Source organism: Besnoitia besnoiti, chromosome VIII, assembly GCF_002563875.1.
Source record: "Besnoitia besnoiti strain Bb-Ger1 chromosome VIII, whole genome shotgun sequence".
NCBI lineage: Eukaryota > Apicomplexa > Conoidasida > Eucoccidiorida > Sarcocystidae > Besnoitia > Besnoitia besnoiti.
In genome coordinates this window covers 1722513-1730456 of record NC_042363.1, presented here as the reverse complement: position 1 = coordinate 1730456, position 7944 = coordinate 1722513, and the positions used below count along the sequence as shown (strand labels likewise).

Here is a 7944-nt window from a genome sequence, read left to right as displayed (position 1 = left end):
CGAACCGCTGTCTACCTATGAGATGCACTAACGCTGGAACACCTGTGTAGCAGGCCAAGGGGAATCAGGCTTTTTTGCGTGAGATAATGAACACCATATCATGCATCATCGTTTGTGGCAGATGGGATTCGGTAGTTGTTCTGAGGAATAGGTTATTCCGTTTTTCTGTATATGGAGAGATGTCCTTCGTCTCTAGCAGGAGCTTGCCTGGGCTGTTCTGTGCTGAAAGTCTCCGGCACGGGGACAGGCGTGTGTGGGGGCAGCTTTCCTGCCACCGACGCGCGGTACCTGCGTTCTATCCGATCTACAGATCACAGTGTACGTCGAACGCAAATCGAGTGCCAACTTCAGTTCTCCGCAGAAGCATATGAAGGCGTACGGTCGCAGCACATTAAAACGCGGCCCAAACGTTGGGTATCATGATGCAGCAGATCGGGGCGACAAGAATGGGGGCGCGAAATGGCTGGCTCTCCCAAGAACTCCACGGAATGCCACAGGGCGCAGCCTCCCATAGCACAGGCCAGGTTGCGGTGCTTTCAACGAAGATCCTGACTATGGCGGTCGGTAGAACGGGTCCCGATACGTCCCCCTTTCCCGTGGAAAGACGTATCGCAGCCGGATGCGAGGAGCCACGGGAAGCTATATCGCACTCGGATTCTGTCGTGATCGGGCCCCAGCCACCCTACCTCTGCGAACACATCAGCTCTATTTCTCAACCCAGTGAATCAATTATGTATGTTTTGGAGGCGCGTCCAGCAGGACGGGCGCTCGGGGTTTACGGTCCACCTCAAGAGCTATCATCCTGCTGGCGGCGGCGTTGGCGAGCTGGTTCTGTCTGCCCTTGACGCGCCTGTATAGCCTATGCTCATGGATTGTTGAGACTGACTCGTAGGCTACATCGTGTCCCATTCCCAATTTTCTCTATTCGGGGGCAAACGTTGCAAATGCACCCCCACCGGGTGCGATGCTGTGGCCGACTACAGGTGACCCCCGCGCAACTCCCTCGCATCAAGGGCAATGAAGCTACGACCCGACAACAGACTCCCCCCCTCCCCCCCCACACTTCCTTTGAGAGAACGTGCTGTGAAGGCCTGTCCCGTTGGTGCGTCCGCAGCCGTCGCGTTTGCCACTGCATTCCTAGAAGGCCGTACGACCGAGACAGTTGCATTTAATTGAATATAGAAATACTGCACGTATCCGTCATGAGTTGGGCACCTCGTGTGCACTCGCGCGCGCAGTGGACCTAGTTCATTGCTACCGCTCTCCTGGTTAGGGCGGGCGTCCTGCATTTGGAATGCAGATCCGGAAACTAACTCCGTGTCACGTCTCCTGCTTCGGTTCTGCCGTAGGCTTCTTTGCTACCACCACAGGATGTGATGCCAGTCTCGGCAGTCATACACTGGACCGTAGTTGAAAGCGGCGGCGACGACGGTGGTTCCTCATATCCACTGGTGGTACCAGACCCGTCACCTCTAACGTGGTACCCTCCGTCACGCCCCTCACAGCATCTGCAGTGGGGATCGGGCATTGCAGACCCCCGGCCGGGCCCCTCCTGGTCCCTGCCGCAGCTTATGGCGGCTCCGGATAGCCGGTACATTTCATCTGAAACTCGAACAAACCCTGAGTTCGGGCCGCGAGCGGCTGGTCGCCTACGTGGCGCTGCCGAGTGGAGGCTCGTAAGGGATCGGTGCTGCATCCGCGGCATTCACGTACGCGGAAGGGTGGTCCATCCCGCGCAGGCAGTGATGGAGACGAAACCTCCCTCGGTGTGACAATCCTAGCAACAAAACGTTCACGCCGCGTGCGGGCTCCCATATGGATTCCGGAGGATCCAGCAGCGCCGGTCACATATGAAACAAAAGGTGATAATGCCTTAGATGAGTCACGTCCCGCAACCTCTTCTCGCCTCTGTCCACTACCAAGCGAAAGTGTCACGACGGCGGTGCAAGAAGCCCCGCCGGGATCCCCCTTGTCATCGATGCCACGTCACTATCTATTCATATATCCGCAAGAGGGCGGCGACCACGCGGAACCATCCTTTTGGAAGTATTTGCCGCCTGTAAACACTAAAGTGCGCGCTCGCTTCTGGACAACGCCAATCCAGTCAGCAGACGTAGATAAAAGTGTTGCCATTACTAGAGACGACGAAGCGCTGGCGCCAGCGCCACGGTTGTCGTCCCGTATACCGGTTAAAGCAGAGGGCAACAAGAAGCAGAAGCGGGAGTCTTTCTCAGGAATCCAGAACACTAACGTGGCCGCAAGACTGGCATTCGTACAAACGGTGCGTCGTCAGGGCCGGCCGCGCCGACCTCCTCCAGCAATGTTCTCCATGCTGCGGGGTCAGCAGTGGTTCCATCGATGGCCGCACTTGCGGAACCTGCGCTAGGTGTTCCACCAGTCACTTCACTGGTGGTGCCCGGGGCGCTTCCCAGTTCGCAAGCGGTCGCCGACGCAGAAATGGTGCCAACATTAGCTGGATTCCCGTCGTCTTCTCCCCATGCTTCTTAGTGATTTGAACCCTTGACGTTCACCCCTGGTGCTCGGCCTGTGCACGGGAATCTGCCTCTAAAACGAATACTTGGACTCTATCCTCGTTGATGACACAGCTTCCTCACCAAATGATTCCCTCCATCCCTCAGAACATCAGAGGTAATGACACCTACAGATAAATTCAAGGTCGCCGACACCCGTGTGTTCGACCGGAGGCAAAGCGGTGGACTGGAATGTGTCCCCGCGGAGCCTGCTCACAGCGACAGAAGGTGTTGAGATGCTGCTACATCTCGCGCTCACGTATTGGTAAGCGCATCCATTCGTAAGCAAATGGGTGATGGCTACCAGAGTACTGCATACTGCTGTCGTGTGCAAGGACCGTTTTTTGAAAAGGGCTGGAGAGGCTCGTGGTGCTGCTACAAGCTCGTTCCGGGAAGCCACCAGCCTGTATTCATTTCAGCGGGGAGCTCTGTGTTTTTTTGCTATGAGAGTGATACTCTACAAGGTGGAACCCGAAAATGAATTACCTTTCCAGGCAGCTCGGAGAGAGGAAGTTGTGAACTCTGGTTTCGAGCTTTCCTGTTATGCACATTTGCGCAAACCCAATATTCTGCGCTGGTACATTACTGTTCACAGTATTCCTTCTTCGGAAATGAGCTCGCACATTTGCCAGGCCACAGTGCAGACCAACATTTTGCAGGATGCTCATGCTTCCCATGCTAATGCTTCATTAGCATGGCCTAGACCGGCGGATGGTCGTATCAGCAACGATACGTGGTATGCCTCAGGTCGCGCGAAGCTCGATAGTCGATAGTGTAGGTACTCGCGGAAGCTTTGCCAGCGTCAGCATTGCCAGCAGCTCAACAGCGCCGAGACTTGGGCAAGTGTCGCAAGTACTTCTTCGAAGCACACATCCGCAGCGTGCACTGTAATTTTAGTCATCGTAGAAGCAAACATGGGTATGCTTAGGGACACCCATATCATCAACAATGAGGACAACGTGGCTGGCTGACACCGTACACAATAGGGTGAGAAAAATGAGACTTCAAAGGATCAGACCGTGAGCCCATATCCCTTACTCATTGCTGCACGAGGTACAGTGTGTTGGGCTTTATCACATTTTTACTTTCGGTCGGGAACAGGAGCGAAGCATAGAAGCTCTGAGCCTGGACTAGGTCAGCTGCGAACACCAACTCCTCAGTCTACGGTCCCAGACGTGCGATTCCCATGGAACAAGCGCGTCCCAAGGCGAGTTCCGGCGATCGATGCTCGCACGAGGGCAGCATCATTGCAATATGGCCATTAGAAAAGTGGACAGATTCAACCAGTTGCGCATTACACACTGTGGTCGTGCACTGCACCAGCTACAGGAGATTTCTGGTGCATAAAAAAACTCGGAGCCTCGCGCGCCACAGGCTAGTTGTTCTCCTCACTTTTCAGTAATAAAACTAATCGTACTGAGCCGTGCGACGGGGTAAAGCACCGCGTGCACTCTCGTTTTAACCGGCGCGCTCTCCGGCTGCTTGTCTTCCACATCAGCTGTTCATAATTTTGGACAGTGAGTTTTACCTTGAAGTGCGAATATCAAGTATTTCTGACGTTCGACGGGCATGCGCAAAGGGCCTAAGAAAGCTCGCCTCTCTCTGCATGTGTGCAATGGTGGCTGGCTGCCCGCTAGCGGCTGGTGTGTCTGACGTTTGCTACTGAAAGAAACGCGGGTTTGCCTGTGTTTGCCCAGTTTGCTGGGGTGCAAAACGTAGACGTCTTCTCGACTGGGAGTTGATATAAACCAATATTCCGACAGAAAGGGGGGGAGGGGGGGGCGGGGGGGGAAGAAGCATGCGTTCCTCTCGACGCGGAGCCATGCAAATGTTGCCTAGCGCGTCAGTAGTCCAGGGGTAGGATGCAACCCTCCCAAGGTTGCGACCCGGGTTCGAGTCCCGGCTGACGCACTTTCGCCATCCGTCACACCGAATTCTGTTTGAGGCACGGCGAATGTAAACTTCCGCTTCTGTAGGTGCATACTGGCTGATGATATGCTAGGGAAATGATGAGCATCGCGCAGTGGGATGGTCCGGGGCACCGACACGACTCTGTGCTTGCCGGCGTGCTCTTAGATGAGTCCTTCCACTTCCGTCTAGTAGAATGATTTTTTTTTTGCTCGCTTAGTCTCCTTGCGATGTGCCATCTAGGTGCCTGTCCTCGACAGGTCTTCGACAGGAGGATGGACGCTTAGCTCGACAGGCCTCTTGAACAACGCGGTGGGTGCTTTCAGCACTGCATGCGTCTGAATATCTTTTTTTGTTCACACTGGAGGCCGCCTTCTTTTTAACCTGTGTACTGGGGTAAACTGTCCCCAGTTCGCGGTGGTGGGTGCCTCGTGAGGCCTTGCATATGCGGGAATGCCACGTCCTGCCGCTGTTTCGCACACGGGAATTCGGGGACACATCAAGGGTGCGTAGTTGTCCACGGTTCCAAATGAAGAACGCATGCTAGGCGTCCGCACGATGGCTCAGTCTCCCGTTCAGACGGCAAACATTGCTGAAACATGTTTACTGAGCACACAGCGAGACGCTTGCCGAGCATGGATTAACTGCCTCGCTGATGGCGTCCGTGTCATGCCTCGAAATCGGTCACTAGCGCAGTCGAAGCGCGTGTGCTTTTTGTCAAGGGGAACAAAGCCGCACACCCACAAGTGGCGTCGGCGTTCACTGCAGATACATAGGGGGCAGAGCGGCACGAGATACACGTGAATGAAACAGAGAAAGACGTCTCTCGTTTGAATGGGAAAAGACTTGTTGCCGGCTTTGGGGTGTGAGACTACACGCTTCCAACAAGAGGCGAGAGACTAGAGGGGAACAGTTCCTAGACCGGTCCTCACGGTAGTCGTACCGCCAGGACAACAGTATTTCAAATCTATATATCCGGAAAAACGCGTTACCATCGCAGAAGAAAACGCAGACTTGTACCGCATCTCTATCAGATTCTAGGACCGTCTCCTTTTTCGGTACGAATGCTGAAGAAGTCGAGCACCACGCATGGTTCTTGCCGATGCTTTCGCCGTACCAGGACATTGCAGGGGCATCTATCTGCCGGGCTGCTCTACTCGCGGAGGGTAGTTTTGCTACTGACAGCTAGAGTTGATTGCTTCTGGGGAGACATCGGCGCTAGTCAATTTACGTCGCCAGCCTCCTTTCGGTGGCGCAACAGATGTGATCTCGCCAAAATCCTCTGTTCACATGTGACACAGGCGCCCCTCTACACTGCAGTCCATTTGTGTCTGGCAGCACCCATATGGTGAGGGACGTGGCCTGCGGTTTTTCACTGATACACACTGCGGAATTCAGCATGCCGTCGCACTGACCACTTTTCGTCTATAGCTCAGCCGCAGTCAACCCCAGCTGATCTTTGAAAATATTAGACGCACGTGTTTTGTGTGGTGGCCTAGAATGCATCACATTCCCTTCGCGTCTGTGCCTTTCATCAGCTTTCGTCCCGCCATACTCCTACCCACCCGAAGGAGCGAATACTTCATTGCTTGAGCTCTGGCATGTCCTATGCTATCATATCGAAGTTCGATTTTTTGAATGTACGCAAAGAATGAAACGCATGAATCACCTGAAAACACGCTTCGCCGATCGACGCAACGGAACACTAGCACGCGCGACGCTCCACAGATCCCTTCTGAAGACCCGCAACGTCCCCTGCCGCCCCCTTCCCCACATTCTCTACACTTTCTCATCAACTCCTGAACTGACCGTTTGACCACACGTGAGCACACACTCCGCCACGCCGTATCTCCGAAAGAATCCCTTGCAGTTATGTCCAGCTTCGCGCATGAACCAGTATCACCAGCCACTCGCCTGGGAAGTCACCAGTGGGATAAACCCCAGCCCCCAAGCGGCTAGCCCTCAGACCCGCACACATGTACGGCGCGTACTTCCATAATGGCCACGGACACCAGTGGCGAAATCACGCGCGCGTGCACGCGCTTCTCTCGTCCTGACGACCCCCCTCCGCCCCCTGGCATGTCCCAGCTGCACCGACCGCCTCAGCTACACAGCGGAATGTGTCAAGAAAAGAAGAAGCATCCAGGCCGTGGACATCGTTCGCTGCTTCTCAGCCAGCATCATGATAGTGGCTGGCCGCCGGGTTCACAGGGGCTTACACCAAAGAGGGCTCTCACGGCACAAAGCAACGCATTTTCTGTGTAACAAAGTGATTTGCAACGGATGCCGTTTTCGACGGTCTGGAGCAACACCCCGAACGCGTGCTGACCAAAAACTGGCAGTGCGAACGACTTGAGCGGTTGCTCAAGACGGCTGGAGGCTGCGAGCTGCGCACGGTAGACGACAGACTCCGGCGCATGCACACTGACAGTCTTGCCTCAGTTTACCACTTGTCTGTCCGGCACCTTTTCCGCGACATAAATCCACATTCGTGAAAGCATTCGTTTGCTCTGATGCATCCTTCTCCAACCCGTGGCACAGCAGCGCCCACTGCGCCGACACACAACGCCGAAGCGAATCTGGGATGTTTGTTGCAGCCACCCAGTGAACAACAAAGAAGGCGAAAGCGCCTGCTGCACTGGAACGCCACAGACAGCCTCGATGCAGACGCCTCTCACTGCAGCGCCTATTCACGCTTCACAAGATGCCTCTTTCACACGACAGCGTCGAACTGTGAGAGAAAAAAACACAGGTGGAGCGGAGGGCGGCGGGGCGGGGCGAGGCGATGAAGAAACTCCTTCTCTTCAGACAAAACGCGAGCGCAGCGGCGTTGAGGCAGTCGGCCCCAGACCCCCAGCAGTAGCAAAAAGTAGAGAGCTCCCTGTGTCCCTGTGACCGTTTGCCGCTGCACGCAACACTGGAAGACTGCACACGCGCCTCCTCCTCCTGAGGGAGAGTCCCTCAAACAGCGATACATTGCCCTATTCGCAGACTGAGACGCTCTGGCGCGGACACGGATCGTGTGGCGCCGTCTGCCGCCCGTCCCTGAAGCCTGACCGAGAGTGCTTGTGGCGCTGGGAGCCCTGAGGCACCACGCTTCTCACCTCCTCCCGCGTCGAGCGTGGCACACCTCACCCTCCTCCTGAGCTGGGTCTACAGAGGGGCAGGGGAGGGCAGAAACGCCGGGTTCGGCCGCCAACTGTCACTCTCTGCTTCCCTCTGTGAGCACGCCACGAAGGATGGGCGCTTCCCCAGCTTGCCCCGAACTTCCCTGCTGATGAGCTGCGCCCGTGCTCACAAACCTGTGAGCCCAGTAGGGGTCACTCTCCCCACGCCGGCCTCAAAATGCATCCTCCACTACCACGCCCCGAGGCGGTACCGAGCGCGACCACGGAGACGAAACACTGGCAGACGTGACTCCGCGCGCCCGCCTAAGCTCCGCAGCAGCCACAAACCCTCACACGTTGCCCCGCGTCAGACGCAGGACGCATCACGAGAGAGCGGC

The 7944-nt window shown here is 55.8% G+C and overlaps 1 non-coding gene across 1 annotated transcript; it reads left to right on the top strand.

Moving 5' to 3' along the window:
• The first annotated feature begins 4371 nt into the window (after positions 1-4371).
• On the top strand, positions 4372-4442 carry BESB_085780. Its single transcript has one exon. It is a non-coding gene; the product is annotated as a tRNA-Gly (tRNA).
• The last annotated feature ends 3502 nt before the right edge of the window (positions 4443-7944 follow it).